General features: G+C 46.4%; 1 protein-coding gene across 1 annotated transcript in view; it reads left to right on the forward strand.

Moving 5' to 3' along the window:
• The first annotated feature begins 3,400 nt into the window (after positions 1-3,400).
• The window catches only part of tbxa2r (thromboxane A2 receptor), a 41,919-nt gene continuing 24,611 nt past the window's right edge, over positions 3,401-20,708 (forward strand). The window contains exon 1 of the mRNA XM_033046898.1: positions 3,401-3,681. The gene's annotated coding sequence lies outside the window, so the exon portion shown is untranslated. The remainder of the gene's footprint in view (positions 3,682-20,708) is intronic.

A 20,708-nucleotide genomic window follows, 5' to 3' on the forward strand; every position in this document is an offset into this window, starting at 1 on the left:
TATATATATATATCTGTCTTTCTCCATTTCACTATCCATCAACTCATTACCCATCCAATAATATACTTCAAGCCACTTTTCTTGTCACTGTCATAGTGTCATACAGCATTGGAACAGGCCCTTCGGCCCAACATGCCCACACCAACCAACATGGCCCCATCTACACTAGTCCCACCTGCCTGCATTTGGCCCATATCTCTCTAAACCCATCCTATCCATGTACCTGCCTAAATGTTTCTTAAACGTTGTAACAGTACCTGCCTCAGCTATCTCCTCTGGCAGCTCATTCCAAATGCCTTCTACCCTTTGTGTAAAAATGTTGCCCCTCGGGTTCCTATTAAATCTGGAGGTTCTCATTAGATGTGCAGTTTAGATCGGCACCATGGTTGGTACAGACAATGTGGGCCGAAGGGCCTGTTTCTGTGCTGCACTGTTCAGCGTTCTATGTTCTGGTACTAAACTCTTTGAAGATAGGCAGTTGGTGTAATCTATTTGCTCCTGTTTTGGAAATTAGATAATTTTTGTATACAATCACTATTCACCCTTTTCCCCGTGGCCACCACCAATTCATTCCTGGAACGTATTCCCTTGCACAAGCATTCTGTGCGTTTAGCTCACCAGACCTTAAAGACAGTAAACAATCTCTGCGTTCTATCCACATCTCTTCAAAGACATTCTATCTGCCGCCAGACAGTCTGCGTCTCTGTGATCCAAAGTTCATCTGTTAACTTTCAACTCAGCAGGACGTCCTTTGTGCAATTCTTCAATACATTCCACCTTTATAATGAAACTCAGAGGAAGTAACTGTTACTCCCCCAGTTCCAACTTAGGAACTCGATTAGTTTTATTAGCAGGTTATTTCTAGGAATATAAAATTATTTGGAATCATTGAGGAAATTGTTTGTTTTCGGAGATCTTATTTGCAGATTTCTTTAAAGAGAGATACAAGCATGGAAACAGGCCCTTCAGCCCTCCGTGCCATGCTGACCCTCAACCACCTACTCAATTTAGAGATAGCGCATGCACACAGGCCCTTTGGCCCACCGAGTCCATGCTAACCATCAACCACTTACTTAGTATAAATATAAGAATGGAAACAGGCCCTTTGGCCCAACAAGTCCATGCTAACCATCGACCTCCTATTTAGTTCGGAGATAAGAATGGAAACAGGCCTTTCGGCCCATCAAGTCCATGCCGATAATCAAGCACCTAATTAATTTAGAGATAGAGCTTGGACAGGCCCTTTGGCCCACTGAGTCCATACTAGAGGAGTGCATCAACCGAGTCCATCAACCACCTACTTAGTTTACACTTATTAATGGAAACAGGCCCCTCGGCCCACCGAGACCATGCTGACCATCGATCGCCCATACACACGGAATCTACATGATTCCACTTTCCCATCCACTCCCTGCACCTTAAGGGCAAATTACAAATGCCAGTTGTTTACACGGATCCTATATTACTCTAATCTGATTATTAATAACCCATTATCTGTTATTTGCACTTTATCAGTTTATTTATTCCTGTGTGTATATATTTATATTATGGTATATGGGCACACTGATCTGTTTTGTAGTAAATGCCTACTATGTTCTGTGTGCTGAAGTCCTATCAGGGACACATGACAATAAACTGGCTTGAACTTGAACTTAATCCAACTTTTTTCTCTCCACATTGTCATCAACTCCCACAGATTCGATCCCTCACCTACATACTAGGGGGAATTTACAGCAGCCCGTTGATCTACCTACTTGTACTTTTTTGGGGTTTGGGAGGAAACCGGAGCAGTGGGAGGAGATCCACAGGCTCACGGGGAGAACCTACAAACAGGCAGCACCCAAGGTCAGGTTTGAACCTTGGTCTCTGAGGCAGCTGCTCTAACGGCTGTACCACTGTGCTGCCCACTTGCAGACATGTCACCAACTCAGGGCAGTATTGCATTTGCAACTCCAAATGTCTTTTGGTGCCACTGTATGTCCTGTCCTCACACACACAGAGTAATCGCGTGATAGACACAAAAAGCTGGAGTAACTCAGCTGGACAGGATGCTGGAATCATAGAGTGATACAGTGTGGAAACAGGCCCTTCGGCCCAACTTTCCCACACGGGCCAACATGTCCCAGCTGCACTAGTGCCACGTGCCTGCGCTTTCAGTCTCTGCCACCTCACATCACATCTGGTGCACAGCTGTTACACTCCACAAGTGTCTGTTTTTTTGTAACAACTTGGATCCGATCATTGAAATCGGTTCATTGAAACATTATAACCTGAAACAGGGCGTAGCGGTAGAGTTGCTGCCTTACAGCGGCAGAGATCCAGGTTCGGTCCTGACCGCGGGTGCTGTCTGTACAGAGTTTGTACGTTCTCCCCGCGACCTGTGTGTGGGTTTTCCCCGGATGAATGTACAAACTCCGTACAGACAGCTCCCGCAGTCCGGAGCGAACCCGGGTCTCCGGCGCTGCGAGGCAGCAATTCCACCGCTGCGCCACCCTGCAATCCCCATGGACGGGCTAGATAAGAGGCGTCCAGCATGGAAACGGGCCCTTCAGCCCAAGTCTCTGCTTGTCTCTGCTTTTGGAGCTAATACTAGATTTGCAAGAGCAATGGTCGGAGCAGTTTAGAAGTTTATAAATGCATGCCATCCCTGCTTGCTCGGTTTTAGCACTTGGCGAGAAAAATCTACTGTTGTAGGAGCCTTGGTTTAAGATGTGAGGGGAAACATTAATGAGGGAATTAGATAGGGTAGATGCACAGAGTATGTTACCCAGGGAGGGGAATCAAGAACAAGAGGACACGGGTTTAAGGTGAGAGGGGGGAGGGGGGGGGGGGTTTAATAGGAACCTGAGGGACATGTTTTTCACTCAGAGGGGAGATGAGTATACGGAACCAGCTTCCGGGGAAGGCAGGTACTTTAACATTTAAAATACATGTGGACAGGTACATGGATCATTGATTAGTCCGTGCGGGTGTCAGTGGTGACGGGAAGAAGGCAGGAGAATGGGATTGAGAGGAAAAGATAGATCAGCCTTGACTTGATGGGCCGAATGGTCTAATGCGGCTCCTACAACGTATGTAAGTTTTAGAGGGGGGTTGTGGGGCAAAAACGGGCAAGTGGGACTTAGGTTAGATGGAGCACCTGGCTCGGTTGGCATGGACATGTTGGGCTGAAGGGCCTGTTGCCACGCTGTACAACTCTATCTAGCCCTTCCATGCAGATGTCGGCGAACCTTCTCCGAGAAGGCTTGTTCATTTTCACAGCGAAGTGCTCCGGGCGCCGTTCCTCCTTCCTCTCTCCCTCTCTTTCTCTCGCCTCTAAATGTTTGCAAATATCTCCTGGTTTAGTCGAAGAGGAGGCAAATTGACTGGCGGGGTAAGTCAAATGGGCGTGAGGGTGGGCGGACAATGTCCCAGCAACCGTTTCCTGGAAAGGGCAGTCTGTACCCACCAGATACGTGGTTTTGCAAACCGACCTCTTATAAGAGGCTCCCGACAGAACTCCCTTCAAAGCCTCCACGGATACACGCAGAGGGGACTCGGTCGGAGATAAGAGACACAAATAGGTATACAGACAGATGCTCGCGTTTTCCAGCGGAGATCGTGATCTCGGGGCAAGGACTCTAGAGTGAAGCTCTCAATAATCACAACAGCTCTGTGAAACACCGCATACCAGGAGAGTCGGTAAGTCCGCACGCAAAACTTGCTGAAATCTAGTGGAACTCTGTAAAATTATAGATAGACGCAAACTGCTGGAGTAACTCAGCGGGACAGGCAGCATCTCTGGAGAAAGGGAATTGGTGACGGTTCGGGTCGAGACCCTTCTTCATATCTGTTACAAGTCACCTTATCTGTGATTTGCCCTTTATCAGTTTATTTATTCATGTGTGTATATATTTATCTAATGGTATATGGACACACTGATCTGTTCTGTAGTCAATGCCTACTATGTTCTGTGTGCTGAAGCAAAGCAGGAATTTCATTGTCCAGGGACACATGACAATAAACTCACTTGAACTTGATTCCTTCACTCCGGGGACGCTGCCTGACCCGCTGAGTTACACCAGCTTTTTGTGTCTATCTTCCGTTTAAACCAGCATCTGCAGTCCCCTTCCTTCACACACTCTGTAGAATTATACTGTGTGTGTGTGTGTGAAAGCGGGATATCATAGAACCGGTGTGAACGGTGTGGACTCGGTGGGCCGAATGGCCTGTTTCCACGCTATATCTTGAAACTAGACATCACCAGAAACAGAAGATAGACACAAATAGCTGGAGTCACTCAGCGGGACAGGTAGCATCTCTGGAGAGAAGGAATGGGTGACGTTTCAGGGTCTTCAGACCGTTATCTTCTGCAGTTTGGGCGAATCATTTACTTTCAATACTGCCTGCAGCGTGGATTCAATATTGCTCCACTTTCTAACTTAACTTGTAGTTATGACTGATGTTGATACAGGCTGTGGAAATCAAACGCGTGTTTTCAAGCGAGTTTTAAAGCTTGCTCTGTGTTTAGAGCACGGTCTTATCTCCAAGTTGTCGCTCGCTGTATAGCTGTATAAAACTAGCTGTATAGACCCCGGGGAGTTAGTTTGCTCTGCCTTTTATCGCTGGAGGTCCGGGCTAGTCTCGAATTCTCTTCCTTTTACTTGGTAGATGTTTGGGAGCAAGGTACACAAAAGTGCTGGGGAAACTCAGTGGGTGCAGCAGCATCTATGGAGCGAAGGAAATAGGGCAACGAAATAGGGGAGAGGGGGGAGGGAGGGGGGGGGGGGGGGGGGGACATGATGTTAACCGGGAAGGGTACACTCGGTTGTATTTTTCAGTGATCAGTTTCACCAACAAACACGGTCTGAAACAAAAACTCCACCGATACGCGGGGCAGACGAGTTACAACATTCAATGCACCTCCCGGGGTTCAGGCGAGTCTGTAAGAATCGTCCCACTGACACTAATGGTGCGAATAGTAGACGCAAAATACTGGAGTAACTCAGCGGGTCAGGCAGCATCTGTGAAGGAAAGGTCCTGACCAGAAACATCGCCTACTCCTTCTCTGCAGAGATGCTGCCTGGCCCGCTGAGTTACTCCAACGTTTTGTGTCTGCCTTCGGTGTAAACCAGCATCTGCAGTTCCTTCCCACATAATGAATGATGTAAGCACTACAACTCAAACCGCAATGTTTTGTTTTCCCGGGGCTGGCTATTTACCTAATGCTGTTTATGAATGAAGGAATGAATGAATGAAACGTTATTGTCATTCAGATATACACCTAGACACAGTGCACCTTGAACGAAATTTCGTTGCATTTGACTCTCCAATCAGGTAAATAGTAAAAGTAAAAGTGCTAGGTGCGTCCATAAAAATGCCCCATGTGCATGGTTCTGTAAAATAAATATATATAAAAAGTTTTTTAAAAAGTGTCGATATTTAAACAGTTCTAGCCTCGGTTTTGTTGATTGTTCAGTAATCTTATGGCCTGGGGGATGAAGCTGTTGCAGAACCTGGTTGTCCCGCTCTTCATGCTGCGGTACCTCCTCCCAGAGTTAAGCAGTATAAACAGTCCAAATTGTGGGTGTGTTGGGGCTCTGGTAATGCCCTTAGCTCTAATCAGACAGCGCTTGTACCCCATGTCCATGATAGAAGGAAGAGAAGTCCCAATTATTTTTTCCGCTGTCCTCACCACTCTCTGAAGGCACTTCCAGTCCGCAGCTGTACAGCTGCCGCACCACGTAGAGATGCAGCTGGTCATGACCGACTCAATTGTGCTTCTGTAGAAAGCGGCGAGGATGGGAGGGTGGAGGTGTAAACTTCTCAACCTGCGGAGGAAGTACAACCGCTGCTGTGCCCGTTTTGCCAGAGATGTAATGTTTGTGGACCAGTTTAAGGTGTCCGTTATATGCACCCCCAGGAACTTGATCCTTTTCACCTGCTCCACTGCTGAGTTGTTGATGCAAAGTGGAGTGGGCTGAATTTTCCTTCTGAAATCGACGACAATCTCCTTGGTTTTGTTCACATTTAGGAGAAGGTTGTTCCTGCTGCACCAGCTCACCAGCTGTTCCACCTCCTCTCTATATGCCTGGTCGTCGTTATTGCGGATGAGGCCCACTACTGTTGTGTCATCCGCGTATTTGATGATATGGTTAGTAGTGGACCTGGCGACACAGTCATGTGTCATCAATGAAAAGAGCAGCGGACTCAGGACACAGCCCTGAGGGGAGCCGGTGCTCAGTGTGATGACCGAGGAGGTGTTCTTCCCCACCCGCACAGACTGGGGTCTTTCAGAAAGGAAATCCAGGATCTAGTTGCATAGTATGGTATTGAAACCTAGGGGTGCCAGTTTGCTCACCAGATGCTGGGGGATTATCGTGTTAAATGCTGAGCTGAAATCAACAAACAGCATCCGCACGTGGGTGTTCCTCTCCTCCAGGTGTTGTAGGCTCAGGTGGACTGCAGAGGAAATAGCATCCTCTGTGGAGCGGTTCGGGCGATAAGCAAACTGGAACGGGTCAAAACTGGAGGGGAGTTTAGAGACCATGCGGTGTTACACCTGCTGTTACAATGTTTGTGAGAACCTATGTCCCACGCCCCGATCGTTTGATAATTAGCAAAACATACAATGCTGTTCAATTTCTTGTTTAGTTTTTAATGTGGAGTGGAACAATGTAGAAAAAAACGAGTAGGTTCTTTCATAGACACAAAAAGCTGGAGTAACTCAACAGGTCAGGCAGCATCTTTGAAGAAAATGAATATGCGGCGTTTCGGGTCTTCAGGCCCAAAATGTAACCTATTCCCTTCTCCAGAAATGCTGCCTGACCCGCTGAGTCCCTCCAGCAGTTTATGGTTTGCTCAAAGTGCCAGAATCTGCAGTTCCTGTCGTCTCCTGGTTTGATAACACGCTCGAGCTAGTATCAATTATGATTTACCTTTAAGACACATAGTGATTGTGCTATAACATCAGGATAAGCGCTCAAGCAAGAAGTCCAAGCCCAATGCCAAAGTAGTATCTAACCTACCTATACACACTTATGCACTAGGACAATCATTGACATCAGCTTCAGTGATGAGCTATCCACATGTTGGCAAACACACAAGCTAAATGTTTCACCAATAAACCATATCCCAGTGCCACGTGAGAATCTAAATGCCTTTACACAGTAAAGCGGCCTTTTCACGGGGCGAGTTGACGCAAGATGTCACAAGAGTGAAGAGGTCGTGGTCCAGCACGAGTCTCGCACGATATAACGGGGATAGATAAAGAGTTCCCACGGTACTCGGCATTTATGTTATTTGTGCGAGTGACTTGGCCGTTTCCCGAGCTTTCGCGTTAACTCTTGAATGAACATCGTGAACTACACGTGACACAAATAATGTAACTTTTTTTTCACACACTATATATATCCTCCCTTGGTTGAATCGGCTCATTTGGAGACATGCCTATACTAAATAATTTCGAGTACAGGATGTTGGTTTTTTTCATTGACGCGCTGCATGCAGCTGCCCACTATGTGCATCGAAAACGCTTGCTTGAAGGCAGAAGGGAGAGATTAATTAAAAAGAAAAGCATAAAAAGCTGGAGTAAGTCAGCGGGTCAGGCATCATCTCTGGAGAAAAAGAATAGGTGACGATTCGAATCGGAGCCCTTCTTCAGACATCCTAATCGGAATTGAGTCTGAAGATGTGTCTCGTCCCGAAACATCAGCTTTTTTTCTCCAGAGATGCTGCTTGACTCGCTGAGTTACTCCAGCTTTTTGTGTCTGTCTTCGGTTTAAACCAGCATGTGCAGTTCACTCCTTACACGGGTCTCTGTACAACATTGATTGGTAGCGTTCCGGACCCCTGGACCCGAGGACTCCGACCTGTATCTCTCAAAGAAGTACATGTGAAAAATTTCTCACGGACCATAAAAATGCGTAACCTTTCAGTAAAGTCCCTTTTAAAGTCCCTTTTAAAGATTATAGTTATTTTCTTGAATCTCATTAACATAACTCATGAATAAGTTGATGTCCATATGCGGATGTAAATCTTTATTTTTATTTATTTTTTAAATTCAATCCCACAGAAGATAATTTTTAATCACCTTCTGTCCCCTCTGTCCAGCTTCCGGGTTCACCGTTCGCAGGAGTTCCCACGGTACCCGCAAGAGTTATTACGGATATCGCACTGGCCACTACGTTCATATAATGTTGCAATACTCAACCACAAGTGTACAAGTCACTCTTGGAGAAATTCAAACTTTCTTGAATTTTCTCCCGAGTGACCAAGTTACACGATGACCTGCCGTTAGCGCTACAGTGGTCCACGGTGGTCCACGAATGCCGTACTGTTATCGCACGAGGTTCCCACGATGTTAAACTCCGGTTAACTCTTGCGTCAAGTCGCCCCGTGAAAAGGCCGCTTTAAACTATGGGTCAACAAAAACTAGGTGTGTAGATGCCAGTATTTCATTGGGGTTATTAAGTGGGCACCTCCTGTCACTGATGTTTCGTTGAGTTAGGCCCACGACACCTCGGAAAGGCTCAAGAGTTATGGGCCTGTCCCACTTAGGCGATTTTTCAGGCGACTGCAAGAGAATACGCAGTCGCCACATGTTCGCGGGTAGTTGCCGGGAGTCGCCTTCATGGTCGCGAGGAGTTCCCGTATTCTGGGAACTAGTCGCGGCCTCATCATGGTCGCCGCAAATTTTCCCCCCATCTCTCCCCCCCCCCCCCCGAGCGAAGGAAATAGGCGACATTTTGGGCCCGAAACCCTTCTTCAGACTGAGATTAGTTTAACTCGGCATCATGTACCACACGGGCATTGTTGGCCAAAGGGCCAAATCCTGTGTTCTGCTGTCCTATGGTTTATATTCATAAATTCATAAGTGACTAATGCAGAATTAGGCCATTTAGCTCATCAAGTCTACTCCACCATTCAATCATGGCTGATCTACCTTTCCCTCTCAATCCCATCCTCTTGCCTTTTCCCCATAATCCCTGATGAATCAAGAATCTATCAATCTCAGCCTTAAAAAATATCTATTGACATGGCCTCCACAGCCTTCTGTGGCAATGAATTCCACAGATTCACCACCCACTGACTAGTATATTGGCAGACATTTTCAATAAGGTTAGCATGTCATGCATATTCCTCACTCTTCAATCAAAAGCAAACCAAGAGTTTGATGCACTCCAAGAATGAATGAGAGTGAACGCTGGCGCGACTACCTGCCGCTACCCTCTCTTCGAATTGTGTATTGTTGCTGTCCCTACTACTTCTTGTTTTGTTTCATTTTGTTTATATGTTTGTAATTTGCTTGTTTTAATCTGTAAAGTGTCCTTGAGAGTCCTGAAAGGCGCCCATAATTAAAACGTATTATTATTATTATTATTAATGGGATTAGTATAGATTATTAAAAGGATTAGTATTGACGTGTATTTGAGACTCAGCCAAAGGGCCTGTTTCTAAGTCCTATGACTAAGTAGTGTTGAGATAATAAAGTCATGAGTCATACAGCACAGAAGCGGATCCTAAAACCAAATTTGTCCATGCCACAAAGATGTTCCATCTAAGCTAGTCCCATATCCCTCTAATCCTTTCCTATCCAAGTACTTGTCCAAGTGTCTTTTAAATGCTGTTATAGTACTTGCCTCAATTACTTCCTCTGGCAGATCGTTCCATATACCTACTGCCCTCTGAGCGAAAATGTTGCACTTCAGGTATGTATTAAAACAATCTGAAGAAGAGTCCTGACCTGAAACATCACCTTTCCATGTTCTCTGGGACAGACACAAAAAGCTGGAGTAACTCAGCGGGTCAGACAGCATCTCTGGAGAAAAGGAATAGATGGCGTTTCGGGCCGATAGCCTTCTTCAGTATCCTGGGATGTTGCCTGACTCGCTGAGTTTCTCCAGCATTTTGAGTCTTTCCTTGTGTTAAATCTTCTCACCATTAACCTATGCCCTCTTGTTTTTGATTCCCCTAGCCTACTTAATAAACTGTGCATTCACTCAATCTATTCCTCTCGTGGTGTTATACACCTCCATAAGATCACTCCTCATCCATTTTGTGCACCAAGGAATGAAGTCCAAGCCTGCCCAACCTCTCCCTATAGTTCAGCCCCTCAAGTCCTGGTAACATCTTTGTAGATCTCCTCTGCAGCTTAGTTACATCTTGAGATAGAAACAAGATCTGAGCTGTAGTGTAGGATGTTCTCGAGAGCTACGAAAGGGACAGAAGGCAGAGTTTAAATTCCTCCTGTGAAATCTGTTAATTTGTGACCGGTTCCCAGAACTGAGTATGAAAGGATAGATCATCAATCAAGTACTTAACAGATGCTTTTCATGGGGGGAAAACGGAAATATCCGCTCCATCCCGGCCCCTACATGGCTCTTTCCCAGGCTATATCGATGGATGATGCCGGCAAGGCCACAAAGAATAGACAATTGCCCAGAGTTGGTGAATCGAGGACCGGAGGACATAGATTTATGGTGAAGGGGAAAAGATTTAATAGGAATCTGAGGGGTAGCTTTTCCACACAAAGGGTGGTGGGTGTATGGAACGAGCTGCCAGAGGAGGTAGTTGTGGCAGGCACTATCCAGAAGTTTACAAAACAGTTAGAAAGGTACATGGATCGGACCTGGGACAATGTGGGAGCATGGATAGGACAGGTTTGGAGAGATATGGGCCAAACGCGGGCAGGTGGGACTGGTGTGGCTGGGACATGTTGGCCGGTGTGGGCAAGTTTGGCCGAAGGGCTGTTTCTACACTGTATCACTCAATGACTCTATACAAATCATTACTACGTGCAGCTCTCTCTCTCTCGAGCTATAAAAAAATGGTTGGTTTTATAAAACTGTTTTTGACTATAGGTTAAGACATAGAGTTGAGACATATGTTGAGTCTTGCCTTTTCTCTGAAACGTGGGAAGTTGAGGGGAGACTTGATACAAGTATATAACATTATGAGGGGCATAGAAAGGGTAGACAGACAGAACCTGTTTCCCAGGATGGAGATGTCAGAATAGTGGATGTGCTGTAGCTTTACGGGTGAGAGAGGGAACATTGCAAGGAGATGTGCTGTGTGATTTTTTTTACACTGAGGGTGGTGTGTGCCTGGAACACAGTGCCAGGGATGATGAGGGAGGCGGATATGATAGAAGCATTTTTGAGCATTTAGGGTATTATTTATTTAAATCATTGAAAACATTAGCGACACAGAGTTTACCTGCTATGTACGACAGTGATGGGAACTTCTACTGAAGTAGGGACATGGATATGCAGAGAACGGTGCGATATGGATTACGTGCAGGCAGAGGAGAACAGTTAGACTTGACATCATACACAGCATAGATAGTGTGGGCTGAAGGGCCTGTTCCTGTGCTTCTATGCTCTATACGGTCGGGTCAGTAATGAGCTGGTCACTGCAACTCAACTCTCTTTATGAGCTTGCTGACCTATTAATCTTCCTTCTTCCTGGGAATTTTATGTTTATTCCTAACCAAGTACATAGTAAAGAGAAAATGAAAGATTTAGGGAGTCTTTGTACTAAGAAAATAAACATTTAAAAAATATTTAATCTTAGTGGCAATCTTGACTGTTTGATGACTTACAACTTTCAAATGAACTCTAGATCTGGCCTTAAACCTTTCCTATCCAAGTGGCTTTTAAATGCTGTTCTTATATCTGCCTCAGTTATGGCCCTGTCCCACTTAGGCGACTTTTTAGGCGACTGCAGGAGACTTTGCAGTCGCCACATGTTCGCGGGTGGTTGCCGGACAGTCGCCTTTATGGTCGTGAGGAGTTCCCACATGCTGGGAACTAGTTGCGGCCTCATTATAGTCGCCGAGAATTTTTCAACATGTTGAAAAATGAGTGGCGACTAGAATGAAGTTGCCATGGAGAGTAGCGAGAATTCTCGATCCGTAGGTCGGTCGCAAGGAGGTCCTAGAGGTTTGCCAGGAGGTTGGAGGTTCTCTGAGGTTCTCGTAGGTTGGAGCCGGTGCTGACTGGTGAATTTCATTGGCTTATTGGGGGGAAAAAAGGTAAGCAGTAGTTTTCGGAACCAAGGAACTGACTGGTAATGTTAAATGTCCGCCAAGCTTCACAGTCGTGTATCTCTGGCTTCTTAAATGTTGTCTCCACTCCTTCTTCCCCCCTTCTCCCCTCTCTTTTAAATGACTTACCTAGCACTGTGCTTTAGCTGTCTTAATTACAGCGCCAACCTTCCTGCTCATCGCGGTGTGTGTCTGTATCACCTTGGCTTTTCACCCTGGGGATTTTTTAGACAGCGCTCCCCCGCTTGCCCTGGCCCCTGCCGTTGCGATGTGTTTGTGTGTGTTCCACTTTGACAGTCGCCGGCAGTCTGCTGAAAAATCGCCTAAGTGGGACAGGCCCATTACTTTCTCTGTCTTCATATACCCACTACCCTCTGCGTGAAAAAGTTGCCTCCAAGTTCCTTGTCACTTTAAACCTATACCTTCTAGTCTTGATTCCCATACTGTGGGTAAAAGACTCTGCGTATCTACCCTATCCATCCCCCTCATAATTTCATACACCTCTATAACATCAGCCGTCAGCACCCTGCGCTCCAAGAAATAAAGACCTAGCCTGGATAAACTCTCCCGACAGCTCAAGTCCTGGTTAACCTTCTCTTCATCTGTGCCAGTTTAAGGGCATCTTTCCTATAGCAGGGTGACCAAAACCAAACACAATCAATTATGAAGCATAGCCTGTGCAATGTCCAACTCGTGCTCCCACATTGAGGAGTCCAGCATTAAAACCTGCTTCGTGCTTCTTAATTTTTTTGTTATACAGCGTGGAAACAGGCCCCTTGGCCCACCAAGCCTATGCCAACCAGTGATCACCCTGTACATTAGCTGATGATTTACAATTTGCAGAAGCCAATTTACCCATAAACTTGTACGTCTTTGGAGAGTGGGAGAAAGCTCAAGCGGTTACAGGGGAAACGGACAATCTCCGTACAGACAGCACCCTTAGTCAGGATCGAACCCAGGCCTCTAGCATTGTAGGGCAGCACCTCTACCGCTGCACCACCGCGACGCCCTGCTGTCTCCACCGTGTACGGAAATATCCAAAGTGCTGACAGTGGACAAATGCCAGTAGCCCCTCCAACTAGAGGGTGGGCATTTCCATGATATGTGTTTTTATTTTATTATCATCCAATATCCAGCATTATTTGTGTTTCCTTCCTTGTTTTTTTTTATTCCTCACCATTTGAGAGCTGCATCTGATCACGTGGAGATTGTTGGTCCTTGCAGTGAATCATCTGTATTCAATCGTGGAAAATATTCTTGTGCAATTAAAACATTGTTCAGTGATTGTTGAGTAACTTCTCTTGAATATTCATTTCGATGACTTTTGTGGTTCATGGTGTAATTTTCCCAATTCCGTCCTGCAGGTCAAACTGCAATGTAAATTTGGCAATTTCCGGTGCAAACTATTTTAAAGTTGTTTATTATCAATCATAGAGTCATACAACACAGAAACAGACCCTCCAGCCCAACTCTTCCATGCCTTCCAAGATGCCCCGTCTAAGCTAGTCCCATTTATCTGTGTTTGGCCCTCTCAACCGTTCTTATCCATGTGCAAGTCCAAATGTCTTTTAAATGCTGTTAAAGTACCTGCCTCAATTACGTCCTCCGGCAGCTTGTTCCATACACGCACCACCCTCTGAGTGAAAAAGTTGCCCCTCAGTTTCCTATTAAATCTATCCACTCCTCAGGTTCTGATTCTCTTTGCTCTGGGTAAAAGACTGTGCATTCACCCTATCTATTCCTCTCATGTTTTTATACACCTCTGCGGGATTATCCCTCAGCATCCTGCACTCCAAGAAATAAAGACCTAGCCTGCCCAACCTCTCCCTGTAGTTCAGGCCCTGGTCACATCCTCGAAAGTCTTCTTTGCACCCTTGCCAGTTTAATGGCAGCTTTAGAAACTTGTACAAAACATACATCCGGTTTCCAATGCGTACAAAGTATTGAGCAAATTTCTAACTCTTCCATATCTTTATAGTTTTTAATATGGATTGGCAGGAATGTATGTTACTCCAGGATAGAGATGAAAAGGGTGGCAGACAAGGAGAGAAATGTAAACCCCGGGAGAGGGGTGTTCATTGAAGGGGACAGGAAGAAAGGAGGGGGGGGGAAGAGGGGTAACAATGCTATTGAAAGAAATGACACTGCCCTCCCTGTGTTAGCTTTATAGACGTATAGAGAGCTATTCAGCTCCTTCCATATTGTGTCTTCAGTCTCCAGAACAAGGGGTCACAGTTTAAGGATAAGGGGGAAGTCTTTTAGGACCGAGATGAGAAAAACATTTTCACACAGAGAGTGGTAAATCTGTGGAATTCTCAGCCACACAAGGTAGTTGAGGCCAGTTCATTGGCTATATTTAAGAGGGAGTTAGATGTGACCTTTGTGGCTAAAGGGATCAGGGGGTATGGAGAGAAGGCAGGTACAGGATACTGAGTTGGATGATCAGCCATGATCATATTGAATGGCGGTGCAGGTTCGAAGGGCCGAATGGCCTACTCCTGCACCTATTTTCTATGTTTCTATGTTTCTATTGTAAGATCCCATATTGAGTATTATGTACGACTGTGGGCTCCTTTATTATAGTTTAGTTTAGAGATACAGCGCGGAAACAGGCTCTTCGGCCCACCGGGTCCTCAGCGACCAGCGATCCCCGCACATTAACACTATCCCACACCCACTAGGGACAATTATTACACTTACCAAGCCAATTAACCTACAAACCAGTACATCTTTGGAGTGTGGGAGGAAACCGAAGATCTCGGAGAAAACCCACGCGGGTCACGGGGAGAACGTACAAACTCCGTACAGACAGCGCCCGTAGTCAGGATCAAACCCGGGTCTCCGGCGCTGCATTCGCTGAAAGCAGCAACTCAACCGCTGAACCACCGTGACTGCCTTTACTGCAGAATATAAATATTTGCCTTGAAGGGAATGGGACTAATTTATGGGATGAGAATGTCTGATACACAAGTAGGTTTACTTTTCCGATTGAGAAAAATGAAGGATGAACTCATTGAAACATAAATTTCTGAAGGGTCCTGGGTGGTGCTGTAAGAACGTCATTCTAGTGGACGTCTTGTGTGGCCAACATTATACAGCCCCTTCTGCCCCCGTATATTATAAATAATTTCAGCCGTCTGCATGTCTCGCTGTCTGAAGAAGGGTCCCGACCCGAAATATCATGTCCTTTCCCTCCACAGATGCTGCCTGACCTGCTGAGTTCCTCCAGCACTTTGTGTTTTGCTGAAGAATCCAGCACCTGCAGTTCCTTGTGACTTCACATTTCTTGCTCTTGTTTTTCTGTGGGATTCGAGCTGTGGGATTCGAGGTCAAAAGTGTTGTGTGGTGATTGTGTTAGTCTTATGTGATGTGAGTTTGTCTATTTACTGGTTTGACTAATTACATTTTTGTTTTTAACTAATGCTGTTTGAAATCTGGGATAAAAAGAGTAAATAATTGAAACACTCAGAAGATTGGGCAGTCACTGTGAAAAGACAAACAGTTCAATATTTTAGTCTGGTTCCTTGGCCAGAACTCAACATTGTCCCATTAGTTTGAGATCAGTAACTTTATTTCTCCGTTTTTACAACTTCAGATGAAATTCAGATGCTGTCTGGTTTCGGGGGGGTATTGGCTGTAAGGAGGAGTTGGACAAACTTGGATTGTTTTCTGTGGAATGTCAGTGTCTGAGGGTAGACCTGATTGAAGTAGTTAAAATTATGAGAGGCGCAGAAAGGCATAGGCAGTCAGAACCTTTTTTCCCCCAAGGCTGGAAATGTCTAAGACCAGAGGGCGGCACGGTGGCGCAGCGGTAGAGTTGCTGCCTCACAGCGAATGCAGCGCCGTAGACCCGGGTTCCATCCCGACCACGGGTGCTGTCTGTGCGGAGTTTGTGCGTTCTCCCTGTGACCTGCGAGGGTTTTCTCCGAGATCTTCGGTTCCCTCCCACACTCCAAAGATGTACAGGTTTGTAGGTTAATTGGCTTGGTGAATGTAAAAATTAGCCCGAGTGGGTGTAGGATGGTGTTAATGTGCGGGGATCGCTGGTCGGCGCGGACCCGGTGGACGGAAGGGCCTGTTTCCGCGCTGTGTCTCTGAAACTAAATAAAAAACTAAGGCCATAGCTTTAAGGTGAGAGTTTACAGGAAATGTGCAGGGCCAGTTTTGACACAGAAGGAAATGAGTGCCTGGAACGAGCTGCCAGGGTAGGAGGTGGTGACAGATACGATAGTGGCATTTAAGAGGCTTTTAGCTAGGCATGTGGATACGCAGAGAAAGAAGGGATGTGGATTACGTGCAGGCAGAGGAGATTAATTGAATTTGGCATCATGTTCGGCAAGGACTTTGTGGGCTGAAGGGCCTGACCCCGTGCTGTACTGTTCTCTGTTCGATGCTGCTGGAGATCTGAAATAAAAACAGAATATACTGGGAAAAACTCAGCAGCTCAGGCAGCAACTGTGGATAGAGAAACAGTTCAACATTTCAGTCTGGGACCCTTTGCCAGAACTCAAAGTTGTTGCATTCTTTTCTGTTCAATGCTTTACTGGTTGTTCAGTAACTTTATTTCTCAGTGGTGGTGTTAGGGTTTCTGTTCTTTGCAATTGGTGGTCTGTTGCCAAGTGTCTTTAAGCCCCTTAGAAACATGGAGCATGTTAATTGTCACAATTGCAGTTACTGCCATGTGATGACAGTGCCTTGATTCATCTTCCATTAGAAATCAAAACAATTGTATAGATTCATAGTCATAGAGTGATACAGTATAGAAACAGGCCCTTCATCCCAACTTGCCCACACCGGCCAACATGTCCCAGCTACACTAGTCCCACTTGCCCGCGTTTGGTCCATATCCCTCCAAACCTGTCCTATCCATTTACCTGGCTAACTGTTTCTTAAATGTTGGGATAGTGCCTGCCTCAACTACCTCCTCTGGCAGCTTGTTCCATTCACCCACTACCCGTTGTGTGAAAAAGATACCCCTCAGACTCCTAATAAATTATTTCCCCATTGCCTTAAACCTATGTCCTCTGGTCTTCGATTCACCTACTCTGGGCAGGAGATTCCGTGCATCTACCCAATCTATCCCTCTCATAATCTTATACATAGAAACATAGAAACATAGAAATTAGGTGCAGGAGTAGGCCATTCGGCCCTTCGAGCCTGCACCGCCATTCAATATGATCATGGCTGATCATCCAACTCAGTATCCCGTACCTGCCTTCTCTCCATACCCTCTGATCCCCTTAGCCACAAGGGCCACATCTAACTCCCTCTTAAATATAGCCAATGAACTGGCCTCAACTACCTTCTGTGGCAGAGAGTTCCAGAGATTCACCACTCTCTGTGTGAAAAATGTTTTTCTCATCTCGGTCCTAAAGGATTTCCCCTCTATCCTTAAGCTGTGACCCCTTGTCCTGGTCTTCCCCAACATCGGGAACAACATTCCTGCATCTAGCCTGTCCAACCCCTTAAGAATTTTGTAAGTTTCTATAAGATCCCCTCTCAATCTCCTAAATTCTAGAGAGTATAAACCAAGTCTATCCAGTCTTTCTTCATAAGACAGTCCTGACATCCCAGGAATCAGTCTGGTGAACCTTCTCTGCACTCCCTCTATGGCAATAATGTCCTTCCTCAGATTTGGAGACCAAAACTGTACGCAATACTCCAGGTGTGGTCTCACCAAGACCCTGTACAACTGCAGTAGAACCTCCCTGCTCCTATACTCAAATCCTTTTGCTATGAAAGCTAACATACCATTCGCTTTCTTCACTGCCTGCTGCACCTGCATGCCTACTTTCAATGACTGGTGTACCATGACACCCAGGTCTCGCTGCATCTCCCCTTTTCCTAATCGGCCACCATTTAGATAATAGTCTGCTTTCTGTTTTTGCCACCAAAATGGATAACCTCACATTTATCCACATTATACTGCATCTGCCAAACATTTGCCCACTCACCCAGCCTATCCAAGTCACCTTGCAGTCTCCTAGCATCCTCCTCACAGCTAACACTGCCCCCCAGCTTAGCGGCATCCGCAAACTTGGAGATATTGCCTTCAATTCCCTCATCCAGATCATTAATATATATTGTAAATAGCTGGGGTCCCAGCACTGAGCCTGAACCCCACTAGTCACTGCCCGCCATTGTGAAAAGGACCCGTTTACTCCTACTCTTTGCTTCCTGCTTGCCAGCCAGTTCTCTATCCACATCAATACTGAACCCCCAATGCCGTGTGCTTTAAGTTTGTATACTAATCTCTTATGTGGGACCTTGTCGAAAGCCTTCTGGAAGTCTAGATACACCACATCCACTGGTTCTCCCCTATCCAGGCTACTAGTTACATCCTCGAAAAATTCTATAAGATTCGTCAGACATGATTTACCTTTCGTAAATCCATGCTGACTTTGTCCAATGATTTCACCACTTTCCAAATGTGCTGCTATCCCATCTTTAATAACTGACTCTAGCAGTTTCCCCACTACCGATGTTAGACTAACTGGTCTGTAATTCCCCGTTTTCTCTCTCCCTCCCTTCTTAAAAAGTGGGGTTACGTTTGCTACCCGCCAATCCTCAGGAACTACTCCAGAATCTAAAGAGTTTTGAAAGATTATTACTAATGCATCCACTATTTCTGGAGCTACTTCCTTAAGTACTCTGGGATGCAGCATATCTGGTCCTGGGGATTTATCGGCCTTTAATCCATTTGGAAGTGGTGGCGCTGTGATACGGCTGCGGCTCGCCTGCAGTCTGTCTGTTTTTACTTTTTTGTCTAGTTTAGTAATTTTTTTGGTTATTAGGTGGTGTTATGTGTGTGTGGTGGGGGGGGGGGGAGGGTGAAATGGCTTTCTGTCTCTTCCTTCGGGGGAATGCGACTTTTATGTCGTATCCCCCTTCTATTCCCCCGTCTGCGCTGAGGCCTAATGGCGGAGCTGGCGGCCTCCAACCTGCGACCGACCTCGAGGGTCCGGAGGTAGAGCCAGCCAGGACTCAACAACGCGAGGCTGGCCGTCTTCGAGCTGCGGCGGCTTTCGGGCAGCGGCACGACTCGGCGCTCCGGTGAGGGCGGACGGCGCGGGGCTGAGACACTCCCGTGCAGGCGGCACGGCTACCGGCTGGAAGGCGCTCCCGTGGGGGCAGCCTGGTGCGGGGCTGAGACGCTGCCGTGTGGGTGGCCTGGCTACCAGCTGGAAGGCGCTCCGGTGAGGGCGGACCGGCTACCGGCTGGAAGGTGCTCCCGTGGGGGCAGCCCGGTGCGGGGCTGAGACGCTGCCGGGTGGGCGGCCCGGTGCGGGGCGGAGACGGTGCTCCGGTGGCTGAGGCGGCGTTATGGCGGCGGCGACCTGGATCCGGGGCTCGGCCGCGGGCCAGTGGATGACAATGTCGGGAGCTCGCAGGGCACAGGTTGATGCCTGTTTTCGAGAGCACCCGTTGCAACAGCTGCGTCCGCTGGACTGGAGGGCGGCATCTTCGACCACCCCCGGGCCGCGGAGCTTGAACCGCGGGACTGACTTACCATCGCCCGGTGGGGTATCGCCTCGGCGCAGAGGGAGAAGAGGAGGGAAGAGACAGTAACTCTAAGACTTTTGCCTCCATCACAGAGAGGAGGTGTTTGGTGAACTCACTGTGGTGGATGTTAATTTGTGTTTATTGTGTGTTGTTATTATTACATGTATGGCTGCAGGCAACAGCATTTCGTTCAGACCGAAAGGTCTGAATGACAAATAAAGGATTCAATTCAATTTACCCAACACCACTTCCCGACTAACCTGGATTTCACTCAATTCCTCCAACTCCTTTGACCCGCGGTCCCCTGCTATTTCCGGCAGATTATTTATGTCTTCCTTAGTGAAGACGGAACCAAAGTAGTTATTCAATTGGTCCGCCATATCCTTGTTCCCCATGATCAACTCACCTGTTTCTGACTGCAAGGAACCTACATTTGTTTTAACTAATCTCTTTCTTTTCACATATCTATAACAACTTTTGCAGTCAGTTTTTATGTTCCCTGCCAGTTTTGTTTCATAATCTATTTTTCCTTTCCTAATTAAGCCCTTTGTCCTCCTCTGCTGGTCTCTGAATTTCTCCCAGTCCTCTGGTATGCTGCTTTTTCTGGCTAATTTGTACGTATCATCCTTCGCTTTGATACTATCCCTGATTTCCCTTGTTATCCACGGATGCACTACCTTCCCTGATTTATTCTTTTGCCAAACTGGGATGAACAATTTTTGTAGTTCATCCATGCAGTCTTTAAATGCCTTCCATTGCATATCCACCGTCAACCCTTTTAGAATTAATTGCCAGTCAATCTTGGCCAATTCACGTCTCATACCCACAAAGTTACCTTTCTTTAAGTTCAGAACCATTGTTTCTGAATTAACAATGTCACTCTCCATCCTAATGAAGAACTCAACCATATTATGGTCACTCTTGCCCAAGGGGGCACGTACAACAAGACTGCTAACTAACCCTCCCTCATTACTCAATACCCAGTCTAAAATAGCCTGCTCTCTCGTTGGTTCCTCTACATGTTGATTTAGATAACTATCCAGCATACATTCCAAGAAATCCTCTTCCTCAGCACCCCTGCCAATTTGATTCACCCAATCTATATGTAGATTGAAGTCACCCTTATAACTGTTTTGCCTTTGTCGCACGCATTTCTAATTTCCTGTTTGATACCATCTCC

The sequence above is a fragment of the Amblyraja radiata genome, chromosome 29 (assembly GCF_010909765.2).
Source record: "Amblyraja radiata isolate CabotCenter1 chromosome 29, sAmbRad1.1.pri, whole genome shotgun sequence".
Lineage (NCBI taxonomy): Eukaryota > Metazoa > Chordata > Chondrichthyes > Rajiformes > Rajidae > Amblyraja > Amblyraja radiata.